Source organism: Cornus florida, unplaced genomic scaffold (genome assembly GCF_030987335.1).
Source record: "Cornus florida cultivar Cherokee Brave unplaced genomic scaffold, ASM3098733v1 CherokeeBrave_3.0.0_Hap2_Chr04, whole genome shotgun sequence".
Classification (NCBI taxonomy): domain Eukaryota; kingdom Viridiplantae; phylum Streptophyta; class Magnoliopsida; order Cornales; family Cornaceae; genus Cornus; species Cornus florida.
The window spans coordinates 91352596-91373656 of NW_026775574.1; positions in this window are offsets into that span (position 1 = coordinate 91352596).

Here is a 21061-nt window from a genome sequence, read left to right on the forward strand (position 1 = left end):
CTCCTTCGCAGAGAAAAAGTAAGAGAAGATAGGGTTAGTTGGGTTGGGTTGGGTTGTGTGTCTTCAAAAAAAATTAGGCCACCCGGCCCGTCGGTTGAAGCCCAGAAGGCTAGGCCCGGGCCGGAGTGGGTCTGTTTGTTTCTTTTCTCATGACAGTAGGAGGTGTTTCTTCCCATCATCTTAAGTAGCTATAGAGTAAGCAGGGCATACCATGTTGATAAATATAACAAATTAGTTTGTGAGAGGTAGTTTTGAGCAATTTTTCTTGAAGTGTGGTATTGTATGTTGAGTTTTCATTGGCCGGGAACACCAATAACATGGCATGTGTAGTTCACCCGATATCTTCCCCATCATCTTTTTCTCTAGTGATGCAATTTAATTTTTCTATTTTTTTATAATTATACAATATATCTCTTATCCTTTAAGACAATTTTAATTTAATCACCATATAAGTTTTGGTCTTTGTCACTTAAGCCCTGTTTGGTAGGAAATAAATGAAAAAATGAAATGAAATGAAGGGGTATGTTTTTTTTGTGATTGGTATAAAATTGTGGAAGGAAGATAAAAGAAATGAAAGGATTTGAAGGGATTGATGAGTTGGTTTTGTTATCTTTCAAAAAATTAGGATTGGTTGAAACAAAATTCAAACAATTGAATCTGAAGCCAACAACTTGTTGCTGAACTAATTATTTTGACAAAACATTAGTGCAACCTTTGGAATCAATATTCTATTAGTCCCATTGATGAGCTGAACACGAAACTAGTACTTAATAGAGTGTTACTTGAATAAATTTATATATCATGCCAATCATGTCATGATACCTTTAGCTGGTTAAGATGAAATATTTTCTTAACTTTTATAAAAGAGAAAATTTATGAATAAAGAGATGGCAATAAATTCATTAAAATAGTTTTTTTTTTCTTTTTCTTTTTCACTTCTTTTTTTTTATATTAATTAATCAAATATGATAAGTGAGGATTATATTATCATCTCCTTTCTTTTATCTCATATAGTCTTCCTCTTTCTTTTTCTTTTCTTTTTCTTAAAAAAAAGAAAAAGAAAAAAAGAAAGTCAAACAAAGCATCAACAAAGGGCCACAAGTTTTGCTTGAGGCCCGTATGTAAGAAGGTGTTGTGTACAAATTCAATGAAAGCCCAAATACACATATTGGAATAAAGCCCAAAGCTTTTAAGAACATTCAAACAAAAGAAATTAAAGCTAGTTTCACACATTCTGTGAATATATATATATATATATTGGCATCAAACAAACCATAACATTAAGAAGAATAAACATTACATAGGTAAACGGTCCTTCAAAACCATTATAAATGGGGCAAGTGGGGCGGGTACTCATTCCCCCGCGGAACAAATTGTCATCCCTAATTATTATGGTTGTGATTGGCTTCCACTATGCCTGAACAAAGGGGTATAATGTCTAACATTTATGCTAATCATACTATTTTGTGGCATTAGGTTCTCTTTTGCACTTTAATTAATCCTTCACCTAGGCCTGCCCATTGCCACATTTACTGCTTCATATCAATTAGGACGACGCCTGTTGCTTCACTATCAAGAAAAATCAGAATAAAACAAGAAAGGAATCAAGAAAAGATAGAAGACAACGAAGACATCACGTTATCACCTGCCACATCATAGAGCAGTCACGAGAAATCAGAAGAAAGAAGTGCATTTTTAGATTTAAGATGTATCCGATTAAATCAATTTAATTTTTAGCCCAGTATTAAGTATTGGGTCTTGGTCTTGAGATTTTTGCGTTCCAAGTCTCTTTTGACTCAAAAGCTTAACATGTTAGGTTGATACTAATACTCAACTAATATATACTCATTTCACTTCTCATTTAAATTCAAAGTGGGAGAAAGCCATCTGTAATAATAGGCCCATTATTAATCTTAACCCTTGGCTACATAACATGGCTTGAGAAATCGGTTTGAAAATCGCTTTCCAACCTAATTTCAACTAATGATCTCGTTTCTTGACATTTTCCAACCTCATTTTTTTTGTCATTTTCCATCAAACTTGAAAACTCATAGTTAACGGTTTGATATGAGGTGGTTAAAAATTTAAGGTGTTATAAAACTATTAGTTTGAGGTGGAGAAACTTTATGAGAAAAAGTCAATGAACCATTAATTCAATCATATAACCTCATACTCTCAAAGAGAATTGGACTTTTTAAAAAAGAAATAAAAACCTTATGAGAATAATGTTTGGATTTGTATGTCTTAGCATAACGAATTTCTATTTGGATTAAAGTGACATATGTTCCTAACATATCTGAAATATTTATACTTTATACAATTGGTGAATTCAATGTATTATGTTTCGATTCATTATGGAATTGATAATTTTCACTTGGTTACAAGAGATATTTATATATAGGTGATGACGATCAATACATGAACATAAATAGTAATCATAAAGAGTTCATAGTCGATAATTTTGGATGAACTCATTATTAACTAAGACCTAAATAGAATCCGCGTCAAGTTAAGATATATTACGAGAGCCGTCGTATATAATTTTTCCCTATCACTGTCATGGCATTTGACTCTTAAGCATGAGAGAAGTATAAACTCTTTTATTAATTATTAATTACTTCAATTTGTTCGACGGATTCTTCGGAATCCATAGACCGACACTTTGGATAATTACGTAATTAATAGTTAGAGGGTTATATTTTTCAATATTTGCATCATTGCTATTTGTATTTATTTTGTATTGATTATGGTTGATCACAAACTAAATTCGAAGGCTTTCGTGTTCTTTTAGACAAAATAATTTTCTATATATTTATTTATTCAAATTATTATGTTTGTCAAACAAATGTTTTATTGTGATCAAACCGGAAATAATCAAAGGTACCAAAATAAATATATTAATTTAATAGTCGGATTAATGTCTTTATTTATCCGATAACTAATTATGCATAGATGGGTCAAAAATGCAACATTGATTTTGTGATACCCCCGGATTTTCGGATGCTGGTTGGCCAGACCCACGCCTGATTACCCGAGGATATCAAACCAATTAGTAATAAACGAACACAGAATACAAATAAGGAAACATGAATAAATAAAAATTTGCTGAAAAGAAACTAGAATGATAATTCAAATACTGAAACCTCTGAATAAAAATTAAATTAATAAAGAATTATTCTGATACATCCAAATTCTCCATTTCTAATACAACTCGGGAATCCATCTGGTGGATCCCTAAAAACTCCAACACTGAAATCATCAACTGAAAAACTCCACTGCTAAATCATGAAGAAGCTCCTACGTCGTCGGAAGAATGAGAAGCCGTCTTTGCTCAGCATAAACAAAATCTAAGATCTGGAACCGTCCATTACCTGAAAAAATAATAGTGGGTCAGGCCTACGAATAAGTTCTATCCTAACTACAATTCAAACAGAGACCCGATACGCAGATACATCCTAGATGTCTCAACCATATCTATATAGTCCGTAATAAATAAATATATATTCACACTACAAGACTCTCACTAAACTATGCTGAGGGTCTCAACCTGAATAGAAGGCAACATGTAATACACACCTGAGTGGGCATGACTACCTAAGCCTAACAGGGTATACCTCAACCAACATAGCTAGCTATACATCCTACTGCATATACGCACCATAACTGTCGACTATGAGACTCAAGCTCAGATCGCGGTACCATAATATATAAATTCCCATCCAAACCAATGTAGTGCCGCTCAACTGTTCGTTGCCATGACACAACATAAAATTAGGATTTAAATGTTTTAATTAAATCCCTATCCCAATTATATATATAAGTTCCCTCCAAGTACAATGTTGTGTCGGTCAACAATTCATTGCTCAAGACACAACATGTAAACAGGATTTAAACGTTTTAGTTAAAACCCTATCCTTCCTAATACAGAAATATAAATAATCATCCAGTATGTCGTTCAACTGTTTTAGTTGACATGACATAAAACCATGTAGGATTTAACTGTTTTAGTTAATCCATTCCGTATGTATGAATGGGTAGGAATTAGCGTTGTGACCTAATCCATCCCTTCGTATGACACCGTCCCATACCGGTGCATACATGCAAATAATTCGTAAATGATGCAACATTATAAGCAGTACATCAAATCAAGTCCACACTATCCATATAGTTGATAATCACATAATTTAAACAAGTCACCAACTAAAAATCCAGAATCCATCCATGTAATTAAACGAGACAAAGTTTACTAATTCGTCAAATTATATTCGAGCATCCATCCTGGTAATTGACAGAAAATACATATTTAATTCTTCAATTAATTCCAAACCAATGTCCAATTAGATTGACATAACCTAAGTACTAGTTCAACAATTTAAGTCCAAACTCTAATCCAAATAATTGCAGTGTAGTGCTTAAAGTTACTGCAACTAAAGTTCCAAGCTTAAATCCATGCATTGCAGAAAAGTATTATATATTTCAACAATTAACATCTAGGATATGCATAGATTACACTTGTTAATTAAATGATACTAGCATGCACCTACAACCAGATTTATAAATATAAACATACTCCATTAAATTGCTAAAACTAAATTAAGCAATGAAACCTCTTTCATCCGTTAACAACCTGCACTGCTATATACCTTCCTACGGGTAAATCCCTGAGTACAAAGACATTAATTTATTAAAAATGGCTCTAGTATAGCATGATATAATGTTTGGAATCCATGTTCCAACTCTTTTTAATTTATAGACCCAGTTTGCATAATTAAATCCTTTCGGTCCGCTGAGTCCGTAAACTGCCTACGACTTGCTTCAGATTTTCCCATGGTTTAAACCATTAGCATATAAATAAATTAATACACCCTAGGCCTTTAACACTCCATGAATTAATGTTTAAAACCATCACATTAACCCAAACACAGTGGAGCAGAACACAGTTTGAACCAACAACGCACAAATGAGCTTCAGTACACACTTAGGATTACAGAGCCTTCTCCAAAATAAGTGGAGAAGGCTCAATCTGCCTAGAGCCGGCTCTCCCACAAGGGGGAGCCGGCTCTCTCCATGGGAGAGTCGGCTCTCTCCCCTTTGAGAGCCTAGGTTTTGTTCCTTCTTCGTTTCCGACGATCTGCTCCATCTCCGACCCTTTTCTACCCCTCTGTTGCTTCTTAAATCTGATCTTAAGAGTTCTAGAACCATCCAATAACATCCCAATGCCTTGTACATAATAGGTCAATTCAATTATAGTGTTTAAAACCTTAATCAATTAACCATGCTTTTAACGCGGACTAAAACATAGAAATACTAGAACTATAACAGAACAATTTCATGCATATAGATAACTGAATTGGCATATAACAAGCATGTAAACTTTAATTAGTAATCCATTAAAACCCTAGAGACAGTCTAAGGATGCACAGAACACAGGCAACGGGAGAGAGTAAGGAAAGAACTTGCCTTTGTAAGTTTGGTTTGCCATCCTCTGTCCAGACTTTCTGGTGACCTCTTGACTGTCGTCCACTCCATTGCTGCCCTAAGTTCAATCCCATGAGCAGCACCCCTTCCTCCTCTCCTTGTTTCAACCTTAACTCATGACCAAAACCCCCGTTTCCTCCTCTGTTTCCCTCGCCATCTCTCTCTGTTCCCTCTCTGCTCTCTCTATATTATACTATACGTATATAGGGTTCTAAACCCTTTGAAGACACATAACAGTATATATATAAGCACTAAGAAACCCTAAGCCTAATCCTAATCCTTGATGGAAAACCCTAATTCTAGTCGGGCTTAGTTAACGTAAATTTTAAAACCATTTAACGTAATTAAATAATTAAAACAAATTAAAAAAAACAAACCATAAATTTAAATCATTACCACAAATCAATTAAATAAAGGAATACAATTAAATTAAATACTACCAATTTCAATTAAATTAAATACTACCAGTTAAATCATATAAATAAAGTAAATCAAGGAATGCAATTAAATTAAATAACCAAACAACAACCCTAAAAAAAACCATTCAATTAAATAAAACAATGAATTAAAACAATTTGACACATAAGCACATAGAATAAAATTTAAATTCCAATCTTATCCTTCTGAAAACTAGGGGTATTACAGATTTAGAGGTTATTTACTATTTAATTAGAGTGTAATTAATTTCTTTTAGTGGAGTAGAAATTAATTTATGAATTAATTGAATTGGGTTCATGATTTAATGGACCAAGCCAATTATTAATTTGTAATAGCCAAGAAAATAGTAAACCCAATGGATTCTCACCCATAACCCAAGTTGGTATTGGAGGCTCATTAGATTTAAGATATCACGTGAATTAAAGATTGAGAAAAACATATTGTCTTTAATATTTTTTTTTTTTTTTTTTTTTTTTTTTTTTTTTTTGCCTATATATACATGGGTCCATGTATATTTTAGGTTACACCTTTAAAGACAGAAAAATATATTTTCTCTTTCTAGTTTTAGGGTTTGCTTTCTCATCTAAAGGAGGCTACCACAAGCCTTGCCTCCAAGGTCATTCATCAAGGTTTTATGGGTGATTCCTAAAAGGGAAGATCACTACCAAGAAGAAGGAGATCATAGAAGAAATGATCTTGCTAAGGGATCTACAATAAGTGAGAACATTCACTTTAGAGGAAGATTTAAGATTTACTCAAACCTTTGATGTAAGTATTCAATCTTATAATTAAATGATTCATTATCTTTATTTTTGTATAAAACTTGTTTCTATATGATGAATCAAGATCCATGTATGAAAATCACTCAAAAAGTTTTAAAACTTGTATTTTTCCAACAGTGGTATCAGAGTTTGGTTTGATTCATTACTAGAGATTGTGTCTTTTTATGAAAATCAACATTCATGGATTCAATTTATAAATGCATGTGTATTTACTAATGTATGTTGATGTATGGTTTAATATGTTGATATATATTGATACATGACGATGATGTATGTATATTTGTGAATGAATGATAATGATGTATTTTTTGGGTCATGGATGAAGCTTATTGGTTAAATGTAATTTTATCTTTAGATGAATGTAATTAATGCTTTCATTTAGCCATTTGAAAGTTTAATGATGTAATTTATTTATTTTTCATTGTATTTTATATGTATAATTAATTTTAAAGCCTTGTAATCTTCATTTATGGGTACTATAAAGGTTCAATAGTATTAAATAAGGTCCCTGAAATTTTTTAGAATTTTTCTAAAATTTTTCCAGATTATTTTTAGGGCTTTATTTAATTTTTTCTGAATTTTCTGCAATTTCCAGTAGATTCCGATGACCGGAGCCAGGGGCGGAAGGAAGGGGGGCTGGGGGTGGCTATGGCCACCCCTAATTTTTTGACTTTTTTTTTTTTAGTATTGGTAAAAACAAAAATAAAATAGCATGTATGGTATAAAATTTATACTTTCCCCCAATAAGAATTTTTTTTTTCTTTAATTAGCATTTAACAAAAGATAGTTTATATATAATCTAAAAGAAGGTGATTTAATTGACTACTATAAAATCCGGATAAAAACTGACTCACATAAAAATTTAATGTGGCTATTTTAAAATTTTAAGTCAAATACAGTTCTTTCAATAACGTGACTATTTTAAAATCCTTCCAATTGCACTATTCTTTGCATAATCTTATTATCCTAAAATTCCATCTCATACATGATCAATTTTTTTCTTTTTATTTATTTTTTATTAGTATGCTTTTATAAGAATTCTATAAGAAATTAATTTTTACAAAATCTAGAATAAAAATTTGATTTGAAGTTTTGAATATCAACAGAAATCGATGATTGAAAAATCTAAATTCTTATTTTATTAATTTGTTTGTGTTTTTTTTTTTTTTTTTTTTTTTTTTTTTTTTTTTTTATCATAGTTATTGTTTTGTTAAATTTTCAATTGTTACTTTTTTAAAAAATTTATTTATTTATTTATTTTCTTTTCGGTAAATAAAGAGAGTTATTTATGTTAATTTTTTTTTGGAGTGTTTTTGTTTTTAAAGGCATTTTATATTTTGGTTTTAAATTACCTATTTTCACACTATCATTTAATGTTTTTCATCCACACTTTTGATCTTTTTGTTTTGTCTTGTTACTCACTTGAATTTGTTTGCCATTTTTCTCAAGAGAGAAAGAGAGTGTAGAAAGATAAGCTTCACACAAAAAGAAAGATTATATCCTTACAATCCCTTATTTCAATGTAACTTCTAAAAAAAAAAAAAAAAAATCACTTATTTCATTGGACACATATCCCTTATTTCATTGCACACATGTATTGATTTGACCTAAGAAATGACTTATTTCTCATTGATGTAGATGATTTTTTATATTTTATGCCCACTGTAATCCAGGTTAATCTCAAAATTTTTATGTTCCTCTCTCTATATAAATTTTGTATGTATATATGTATTTTTGTGTAGGTGTGTGTCTGTTTTTTTTTTTTTTTTTTTTTTTTTTTGCCTTCCAAAAGTTCGAACTAAGTAATGTTGCTTATAATCCCCCCCCCCCCCCCAACCTCAAGATCCTGGCTTCGCCCCTGACATGGGATCCGGTGCGGCGTGCGCCCGGATTCACATTTATTGGATCAACACTGATGCGGAGGGTTAATCCAATACAATGCATGTAGCAGTGCCCATGGCACACCTTCAACTAGCTGGCATGTAAGGACCACGTGCCAGCCCATACTAACCTTACTAGTGCGTAGCGGCGCATGCCAGCGTGTACAACACGCTGCAGCACCCTCTAGGCGCATGTCAGCGCGTGCGGGAACTTCCGGGCGCGTCCCAAGCGCTGTTTTTGCTTCTCTAGGTGGGTTCCAGCCTCCTATAGGTGTTCATAAGCCAATGATGGACCCTTGTGCAATAGTTGTAGCATTTAAATGTTAAAAGCTAAATCCATTGGCAATTTTATTTGCTTTAGTCTGTCATTTATTTATTTATGTGATGTATGAAATGCATGGAATATATAATTGTTAATTATTATTATTCATACATTGGATCCATAATATTTATTTAAATGACTTAATTTATAGTAATTAAATTATGAAAATTAATTGGATTTGATTACTAATTAATTATAGGGCACTTAATGGGAAATGAAAAATTACTTTTAAAAGTGTCTCAAATTAAATATTAGTGAATTATTTAAAAGTCCAAATATTTTCTAAATTTAATTGGATTAAAATTAAGGCATTTTGCATGCAATATATCATGAAGTAAATGAATGAAAAACCTTAATTATAAATCATTAAAAATTGAGTGGGAGCGAAAAATTTTATACATTATTCCATAGCCTTCGTTATTATAACCATTATAATTAGATCTTCAAAAATAAGGCTCCATACATGATTTGAAGAGTCTGAGATTACAAGAATGGTTGTTTTATGAAAATAAAATTATTAAATGTTTATTGTAATTAGATTTTTAAAAATAAGGCTCTACGCATGATTTAAAGAGTCTAAGATTATCATGACAAGATATTTAATGTTTTATTTTTCGTTAGAGCATTAATAACATTATACACTCAATCTAAAATCAATAGTATTAACTCCCTAACAGAATGGTCTGCACTAGGTGATTTTAGAAAGGCTAAACATAATTGGGAATCATTTCATATATAGATAAGGCATTGTCTTAAGAGATATGAAAATGATGGGATTTGTCCGTCAATAGCAATAATGAACTTCGCCAACCGAATAAGTTATTGGCGTATTGGTTATCCGATTTTTCATGCGTAGTGGTTAAAGGACCCATATATTATTTTAATAGAAGTGCTCGCCTAATAGCAAATAAAGCTCAACAATAGTAATAATAAACTCCTCCATCAGGGTAAGTTATTGACGTATTGATTGTATGATTTATTATGCTATGAAGTTAAGGGACCCACATTAATTAAAAGGGATTGTTCACCAATAGTGATAATGAATTTTTTCAATAATAATTATAATGAACTCTTATTCCATTAAAATTTATTATACTACGTGATTAACAAACTCATTTAAATTTTAAATATGCATGATAGGATTAATAGTTTACCTTACTTATTGTATGAATGCATTTATATTCAGATTAATTATGTCTAATTCATTTAATCCACTTGCAATCATATTCAATGTAACTGGACCTCATTTATATGGACTGGAAAAAAGAAATTAGATATTTTACTCACAATCTAAGGGTACAAAATGTATTTACTACTCTTATTCCTAACCCTTTTTTCTTTTAGATACCCAAGAGGACATTAATACTTTTAATAAGTGAAATAAGGCAAATGATATAACTCGGTGCAATACTATAGAGTTTATCTCGAATACGCTCCAAAGCTAACATTTGCATTATTTTATTTTCTTCAAGCATCATATTAAATATCAATGAGATGTTTTGGTGAGATTAGATAGAGCATATGCCTAAGTACAATGTCAGATTTGAATACCATCAAAATAGCCTAAGGAACTCCAGTAAAAGATCATATTTTGAAAATGATTATTTATTATTTAAAAATTAACTGGAGATCAATGGGACTAATTTGGGTGGTAAGCTTCAAGTTGGCGTGATTATTGTCTAGTTACTAAACTCGTTCGATTCTTTTAGAGTAAATTAAATAAGGAACCAGTTTGAGTTCACACTCACTGATATTCTTATATAGTTGGTAACATATAAAAGGATAATCAAAAGTATTGGCGTTTCTATCAATCTAACCTAGTCTATACCATCTTCTTTTAGGTCTAAGTGGAAGGGCAAATGAAAAGAAGAAGGATGACTATAGGACTAGGTTAGCACAAAATATAGGGATCCAAAATGTTAAAAGCAATAAAGCAGTGTATATTGAGGGCAAACAAAATTGTTTCTTTGCAGCCAACTAAGACACTTAAGGACGAACTATCTAAGCAACGGCATGGCATAGGAAAATCAATGTATATTTAATCATTGAGCCATTGGGACACCCCTCGATTCTAGAGCCACGGGTGATCAAGCCCGAACATAGAACCGAAAGATATCAAAACAATTAGTTAATTTAACAAGCATTGAATACTAAAAGAAATAAGAATAAATAAATATTCTGAAAGAAAACTAGATAATAAACCTCTATTAATTAATCCAATAAAATAAGTCTCCAATAATTTAAAAAATTTGATACCAGTAATTAATTAAAATTAAAACTTGGGAATCCATCATGTGGACCCCTAATCCAAAACCCAACTAAAATAGATAAAGAAATCCAAATCTAAATACTAAAAGATAATTAAGATCCCTACATAGATTCGGAAGAGTGAATAGATTGTCTCTACTCAGCACGAACAATCTCTAAGTCTGGAAGTAAAGAACACCTGAAAAATAATAGTGGGTCAAGCCCATAAATAAGTTATAATCTATTACATCCTAAACAGATATTTGATACTTGTATACATCCTAATTAACTCAACAATAACTAAATAGTCCGTATAAATATATATATACACACTAAAGGAACCTCACTGAACTATAGGGTTGCCTCAACCTGAATAGTAGGCAACATGCATAACGCACATACAGTGGGCATGAGTACCTAGACCTACCAGGGCACACAACTATCCATTATATCCAGCTACACATCCCTTACAATATATGCACCCTAACCACTGATCTTGAGACTCAAGCTCATATCATAGCATATAACTATACATATATAATATCTATCTTATCCAAACATAAAGTAAACTATCCAATCATATATTTCAATGGTATGTCATCCAACTATTTTGTTGACCTGACAATAATAAGTAGGAGTTAACTCTATGGTTAATTCATTCTCTTATAAATATAAATAGGTAGAACTTAACTTATGTGATACCCCTCATTCTAGAGTCACGGATGATCAAGTCCGAGCACAGATCCGAGGGATACCAAATAATTAAGTATGTAAATGAACACAAAACACAAAAGAATTAAGAAATAAATAATAAAGCTGAAAGAATTCTAAATAATAAATCCTCAAAAGTTATTTAAAATCCAACATTTGCCAAAACCTCAAATAATTACAACTCGGGAATCCATCTAGTGGACCCCTACTAAAATCCCAACTGGAAATAAAATAAATAACTGAAATAAAATCCAAAGCTAAGACATGAAATGAGATCTTACGTAGTCGAATGAATGAGTGACTGTCTCTTCTCAGCACGATCAAGCTCTAAGGCTGAAACTGGCAAACACCTGAAAAATAAGAGTGAGTCAAGCCCACGAGCAAGTTCTACTCTACTACAATCTATACAGAGACCCGATACGTAGATACATCATAGATAACTCAGTAATAACTAAAATAGTCCATATATATATAAATACACACTATAGGACGCTCACTAGCCCATAGGTCTGTCTCAGCCTGAGTAGAGGGTAACATGCAAATTGCACATAACATGAGCATGTATACCTAGACCTACCAGGGGACCAGGTATCTACTATGTCTAGTTATCCATCCTAGGCGATATACGCACCTTAACCATAATCCTGAGACTCAAGCTGTAATACCCCTAATTTTAAAAGGATAGTCCTGGCATTTATTTAATTGTTTAATCCTTTATTTAATTGTTTAATTGCATTTTTATTTTATTTAATTGGTTATTTTAATTGTGTGCTTATTTCATGGTTATTTAAATTTGATTTTGTTTTACTTTAATTGATTAATTGCTTAATTATTTTATTTTAATTGATGGATTATGTTAGTTAATTGTTTTTTATTAATTATTTCAATTTTCGTGGGTTATTTTAATTGGATTAAGTTAAAGGTTTTATTTATTACATTAGGTTTTATTTAGTACATTAGGTTATAGTGTTAACTGTATAATGGAGTTTACGTGTGTAGCCGACACTGTTTCAGATGTAGGTTTTGTTATGGGCCAACAAAGATTAGGATTAAGGCTCTGTCTCTACACCTACAGGGAATAGGGGTTTATTTTATGTCTCTATATATATAGAACAGTGTGTGGAATTAGGGTTTTGGAAATACGAGAGCTCTGTTTACGTCTTAAGTTTACAGAGTGAAAACAGAGAGGGGTTTTGTAAGAACAGAGCATTATAGGGTCTGTCAATGGAGGAATAGAGAGGACCAAGGAGGTATAGTGGTGAACTAACTAGAAGCAGAGGAGGCTTGACAGTGGTTTGTATTGCCCGAACAAGCAAAGTTTGAACAGGCAAGTTCTTTTCTTTCTTCTTCCCTTTGCCTATGTTCTGTGCACCTAGATAGCCTCTAGGATTTACTTAAGCATTTAACTGAGTTTCTTATGTATAATAGACGTTATATTGATGTTTTGTATGTGTGAAAATTTGTTCAATTACAGTTCGTGCGTATCTGTTATCAGTTTGTTTATTAAAGCATGAAAAATCTATAGAACTTGTAGCCTCTGTTTTTGTTTTCAACTACTATAAACACATCTTGGGAATTATACTAGACTTTGATAGGACTCTTGGGATCAGTTTAAAACAAACTAGACAAGTTGTGAATGGCCAGAAACACTACAGAAAGTCGCAGGAGTAACAGAGGTTGAAGGAGGCTCGAGGAGGATGAGAGAGTCGGCTCTGGAATGCAAAGAGCCGGCTCCCCCATTGAAGAGCCGGCTCTAGGAGAGGTAGAGCTGGCTCTACCCTCCTAAGAGGCAGCTCTAGGATTTCCAAGAGCCTGCTCTTTTAGAATTAGAGCAGGCTCTCTCTCAAACTACTTCCTGAAGGTGAATTTAACGAGCTGTTTGGAGTTTTTGAGTGTCTGAATTATGTCTAAAAATTCTGGGACTTTCCTGTGTGACTAAGAAGCTAATTTTAAGTGTTAATAGGATCCTTGATTGATCAAAGTTTGCCTCTAAATTAATGGAACAAATTGTAGAAAAGTAATGCACATTGTATACGGTTAATGGATGGAAGGAGATTTGGTTGCTTAGGCTAAAGTTTGAGAATTCAGTGGAATATCATGTGTTTATTAACTGATTTTAAATACATGGTGAAGTCTTTTAATTAACAAATTGGACTTGCGGCATAGTACATGGCTCTGTGCTAAAATATAAAACAGAATACCAGTATACAACTTAGTACGCTGTTACCGGATGGAAAGAACTAAATTGTTTAAATTAATTTAGCAATTTATTGGACTATAAAATGATTATATAATTTATTTTGAATGTAAGGAAGAGTCATTGATATAGTATATTTGGTCTATGCATGTTTTGGATGCTAGTTATTGAACTATTAAACCGTTTCCTGCAATTACAAGGTTTAAATCTTGGATTTAAATTGCTGAAACTTTAAACACTTTTCTGCAGTGATTTGGATATTTGGTTTTGGACTGCAAATTACTTGTTTATTATATATATGTTGTAATTTACATGGATTTGGAGGATTGTATGCACCGGTATGGGACGGTGACATACTAGGGATGGTTTAGCTCAAAACGCTTAAACCTATCCTAATGGATTAAAGGAATGGATTGAAAATATTGAATCTTAATTGTGAATAAGTCAGATCAACTGCGACTAAGTTGAATGGCTTCCGGGAGTGATGGATGGTAGTTAAGTCATATCAACTGAATAAGTTGAGTGATTAACTAGTTTATATATAGTATGTCATCTAAATAGATAATTGAATGGCATACCATGGTTTCCGACGGACTTTAGATATATGATTATGGTACCACGATATGAGCTTGCGCCTCAGAGTCGTTGGTTAGGGTGCGTATATGCAGTGGATGCGTAGCTGGATATAGTAGGTAGGTGTACCCTGTTAGGTCTAGGTACTCATACCCACCTTTGGGTGCGTTTTTGCATGTTGCCTTCTATTCAGGTTGAGACCTCTACTATAGTCCAGTGAATGTCCTTCGTGTGGATATATATGTATATTTATGGATTATCTAGTTATGTTGAGGGTATCTAGGGTGTATCTGCGTATCGGGCACTGTATGGATTACAGTTGGATTAGGACTTGCATGTGGGCCTAACCCACTCTTTTATTTTTCAGGTGTTCGTCAGTTCCAGGGTTAGAGCTTGGTCGTGCAAAGCGGATACGGACTTCCATTCCACCAACTACGTAGGATTCTCTCCATAACTTATTTTCTGGATGTTTCTTTCAGTTGTTTTTAGTTTTCAGTATGGATTATTATTAGGTGTCCTCTAGAGATGGATTCCCGAGTTGTAATCATGGAGGTTTTGGCAGTTAAATTTTATTAAGTTTTATCAATTGAGGATTTTATATTAGTATTCTTTTCAGCTTTTAATATTTATTCTTATTTCGTTTTTGTAATCTGTGTTCGTTATAAAATATTAATTGTTTGATATTTCCCTCGGGTTTGGGTCTGGGCCTGATCAACCCGTGTCTCGGATCCGAGGGTTATCACACAAGCTCATATCACGATACCATAGATATATATATATATATATATATATATATATATATATATATATATATTCATCCAAACCAAAGTATATCATTTAACTGTTTATTGACCTGACATATATATAAGTAAGACTTAACTTCTATAGTTAATCCATTTCTTATTTCGAAGAAGGTAGGACTTAGTGTTTTGAACTAATCCATCCTTAATATACCATCGTCCCATACAGGTGCATACAATCCACCAACCAGTCCAATAATTGATGCAGCAAATAATAAATCAAAACATTAATTAATCTAATCTAAGCATAATAATTTTAAGATAATCAACTATGCTTATTACACTGCTAAACATGATTAACACCATTAAATCATGTAAAGAAGAAATGCTAAAACATGATTAACATGTAAATCACACATAACGTGGGCATGCATACCTAGACCTACCAGGAACCAGGTATCTACTATGTCCAGTTATCCATCATAGGCAATATATGCACCCTAACCATGATCCTGAGACTCAAGCTCATATTACGGTAGCATAGATATATATATATATATATATATATATATATAAATCCATCCAAACCAAAGTATGTCATTTAACTGTTTATTGACCTGACATATATATAAGTAAGACTTAACTTCTATAGTTAATCCATTTCTTATTTCGGAGTAGGTAGGACTTAGTGTTTTGAACTAATCCATCCCAAATATGCCACCGTCCCATACCAGTGCATATAATCCACCAACCAGTCCAATAATTGATGCAGCAAATAATAAATCAAAACACCAATTAATCCAATCTAAGCAAAATAATTTTAAGATAATCAATTATGCTTATTACACTGCTGAAACATGATTAACACTATTAAATCATGTAAAGAAGAATTGTTAAATTCTAGTAAGCAATTAAATCAAATATTCAATACTCAACATGCATGTTTTCTGTTTAACTTCATGTTGCTCTATTCCTTACCATATTAATATAATCATGCTTCTCAGTAGTTTTATATGTCCATTACAGTTATTTAAATCATTTAAAGTAACTTAAACAACTTAAAAATACTCCAAATGGCCAAACAGAACTCAAAAAAACAATTTCTGCAAGTTCTAGCGCGAGAGCAAACTCCCAAACTTTGAGAGCTAGCTCTGCCTGGGAGCCGGCTCTGTCCATGAGGGAGCCAGCTCCCTCCTTTAGGGAGTCGACTCTCTCTCCCCTGAGAGCCATAAACCCATCTTGTTCGTCTTCTTCGCCTCCGGCGATGTTGCAGAACCTTCTGTAATGTTTGATTAAGATTCCTAGGGTTCAATCTATGTCCCAAAGGTTCCAGAAACTCATAAAAATTTAATACGCATTGCTAACAATAATTTAAAACATAATCTGTAACAATTTATGCGATAAAACAATTTCAATTAATCAAGACATAATACAATTTTAAGTCTGTACTAAGCATAAAATATCCGTTTTTAAGTCTGATTAAGTCCTGGAAACAATCTAGGCATGCACAGAACACAGGTCTAAGGGAAGGAGTTAGAATATGAACTTGCCTTTGATTTCAGTTTTGAAACCTTAAACCTTCGTCACCGATGAATCCGACGACCTTGGTTGCTTTCACAGACCCTCCATTGCTCCTGGTTCAACCCACGAGTAAGCTTCAGCCACCCCTCCTTAGTTTACCCCTTGTTCCTAGCCAAGCCCTAACTCTCCCTCTCTCTGTTATCTCTCTAACCTCTCTGTTCTTTCTCTCTGCCTCCACTGTTCGTGAATAGGGTTCTCAAACCCTTTGCAGACACATAACGGTATATATAGCCCTTTATGAAAACCTAATTCTATTTCCAAACCAACTATAAGTAGGCTAAATCCCACAACGTAATTACCCAAAAGAAAATAAAACCCTATACCTAACTATACATAAAACTAATGACACGAATATAAAACATTTAATCACAACAACAATTATTTAAATTTCCACATTAGCATATAATAATAAAAGTAAATAATTCAATTAAATAATTAAATAATTAAACAAACAAGCAACTAATTCAATTAAATAATTAAACCATCAAACAAATAAACAAATAACCAATTATCAAATAAAAATGCAATTTAAACAAATAAATCAATTAATCAAATAAAAATGTAATAAAACAATTAATTAAAATATCGAGACTATCCTTTTAAAATTAGGGGTATTACATTCTTCGCTCCTAACAAAAAGAATTTTGTCCTCAAAATTCGCTCTTACCTTCTTCCATTATTGTAGGAAATTGCGAGCGAATGATATCCTCCTGTTCCCAAGTAGACTAAGCCTCATTGTGGTGACTCCACTGAATGCGCACTAAAGGGATAACTTTATTACGAAGAATCTGATCTCGACAGTCGATAATACGACACGGTGGCTCCAAATATTTTGCATCTGACTGCAACTTACTCTCACCAACATCGATATGCTGATACCGATCCTCATCTCGCAGAAATTTTCGCAACATGAAAACATGGAACACATTGTGCACACGATCCAAATGATTCGGAAGTGCCAACCGATAAGCTACAGCTCTAACTCGATTCGTAATCATGAATGGACTGACAAACCGAGGTGACAACTTCCCTTTCTTCCCAAAGTGCATGACTCATTTCATATGAGACACTTTGAGTAGAACCTGACCCCCAACCTGAAACTCTAATGCACGAGTACGACGATCGTCATAACTCTTCTGCCTACCTTGGGCAGTACGCATGCGATCCCTAATAAGAGCAATCTTTTCAGAAGTATCTTTAATGAATTCAGGGCCCAAAAATCTGCTCTCGCCCACCTCTATCCCACAAACAGGAGATTGACACGGTCGGCCGTACAATGCCTCAAACGGTGCCATACCAATAGTTTTCTGGAAACTATTATTATATGCGAACTCCACAAGTGGCAAATAATTCTCCCAGTGGCCCTTAAAATCAAGAACACAAGAACGAAGCATATCCTCCATAATCTGATTAAACCTCTCAGTCTGTCCATCAGTCTGAGGATGATAAGCAGTGCGAAAATGCAACTCTGTGCCCAAAGCCTGCTGAAAACTCTTACAAAATCCTAATACCAAGCTCGAATCCCTGTCCGATATTATAGATAATGGAATGCCATGTAACCTCACAATCACTGTAATGTAAAGTCTCGCCAACTGTTTCGAAGTGAAGTTAGTGCGAATAGGTAAGAAATGAGCTGATTTAGTCAACCTATCAATAATGACCCAAATGGAATTGTGATCCTTGTATGAATTAGGCAATCCCTCCACAAAATCCATTGAAATGCTCTCCCACTTCCACTTTGGTATAGGTAGTGGTTGTAAAGTTCCTGACGGCCTCTGATGATCAATCTTGACCATCTGACAAGTACTACACTGAAAGACAAAAATGTCCATTTTCATACCTGCCCACCAAAACTGCCGCTTCATATCCTGATATATCTTGTCTCCTCCTGCATGAATAGAAAACTCAAAATGATGAGTTTCAGTCATCACATCCTTCCTCAAATCGTCAGCAGAAGGTACTACTAAACACCCTTTATACCTCAAACCTCCATCAGTCCCAACATAATAAAATGGAACCTCTCCAGAAACTATTTCTGCCACCTTGTTAATGTACTACTGATTCTTGAGTTGTGCCTTTAAGACCTTATGAATGATAGAATGTGTAACTACCATGCAAGCCATAAAAATATCAGACAACTCGTCGGTTTTCAAAGCATTCCACTCAGTAGTGAATAAATTAGAAAGACTAGTATAGGGTCGGCGACTGAGTGCATCTGCCACCACATTCACTTTCCCTGGATGATACTGTATAGAGAAATGATAGTCTTTCACAAACTCTAACCATCTGCGCTATCTTATATTCAGCTCCCGCTGAGTGAACAAATACTGCAGACTCTTGTGATTACTCAATAATCTGAAAGATTTTTCCAACAGATAATGCCTCCAAATGCGTAAGGCAAAGACCACAGCTGCCAACTCCAAATCATGTGTTGGATAATTAAGCTCATGAGGCTTAAGTTTACGAGATCCATATGAAATCGATCGTTCCTCCTGCATCAACATACATCCAAAACCTTGCAAAGAAGCATCTATATAGACAAGATACTCAATCACGATCTGTGGAGTAGAAAGAATCGGTACAGAAGTTAACTTGCTTTTTAGCTCATCAAAAGCTTTTTGACAAAGTTTATCCCACACAAACCGTACCCCCTTCTTAGTTAAATGAGTGAGTGATCCCGTTATCTTCGAGAACCCCTGGATGAACCTACGATAATATCATACCAAGCTAAGGAAACTTCGAATCTCTGTAGGTGAAGTAGGTTGTCCCCACTCTACCACTACTGAAACCTTGGCTGGATCTACCGATATTCCCCTTTCTGACACTACGTGACCCAGAAACTTTACTTCCCGATGCTAAAATTCACATTTCTCGAACTTAGCATATAACTGGTGTTCACGAAGCGTCTACAACACCATGCGAAGATGTCTAGTATGATCGTCCTCTGACTTAGAATAGATCAAGATTTCATCAATGAAGACAATGACAGATCCAAATAAGCCCTGAAGACTCTGTTCATTAAATTCATGAAGACTGCTGGTGCATTAGTCAATACGAAAGGCATGACACGAAACTCATAAGAACCATATCTAGTCAGAAACACTGTCCTAGGAACATCTTGCTCCCTAACCCAAAGTTGATGATATCCAGAACGCAGATCAATTTTAGAGAAGTATGTAGCTCCCTTCAATTGATCAAAAAAATCATTAATTCTGGGCAAAGGGTACTTATTATGAATAGTAACCTTGTTCAACTCCCTGTAATTTATACACAGGCAAAGTGAACCATCCTTTTTCTTTACAAACAAAACTGGTGCTCCCCAAGGTGAAGTACTCCTGCGAATAAAACCCTGACTGAGCAATTGCTGAATCTGATCCCTCAGCTTTCACATCTCCACTGGTGCCATCCTGTATGGTGCTCTAGCAATAGACGTAGTGCCTGGAGCTAAGTCAATCACAAAGTCTATCTCGCGACTAGGTGGCAACCCTGGAATCTCTTGAAATACATCCGGAAATTCCTGTACAATTGGTATGCTATCTAGTAACATAGTAATCTCCTCTTCTACATAGAACAAATATGAAATAGTAGCCCCGTTAGAACGTGGCATAGCAACGACGTACATATCATGTCCGGGTATGGTGAAAACAATAGACCTATCATAACAATTAACTTGGGCATGGTAGTGAGATAACCAATCCATCTCAAGTATCACGTCATAAGTGTGTATATCTAGGACTAAAAGATTAGCTAGAAATCTGAGTCTACTAATATCTAGTGTCACATGCCCATCACTATCATGTGACATGATGGTATCGCTTAAAGGTGTAGTAATACCCTGAGGTCATCATAAACTCACGTCATCATCCCAGATAATGCAACAAATGATTTAGACACGAATGAATGAATAGCACCCGTATCAAATAAAACACGACCATTTGTACTATGTATAGGAAACATACCCTCAACGGCTTGAGGTGCTTGAATGTTCTATAGCATGGGGTTGAACACCCTGCCATAATGCAACTGCTGCGGTGCCTGTCCCTGAGGCTGTGGCGGTACCGGTAATGCCGGATATGTCTGTCCCTGAATCCGTGAAACCTGTGGAGCTGGTA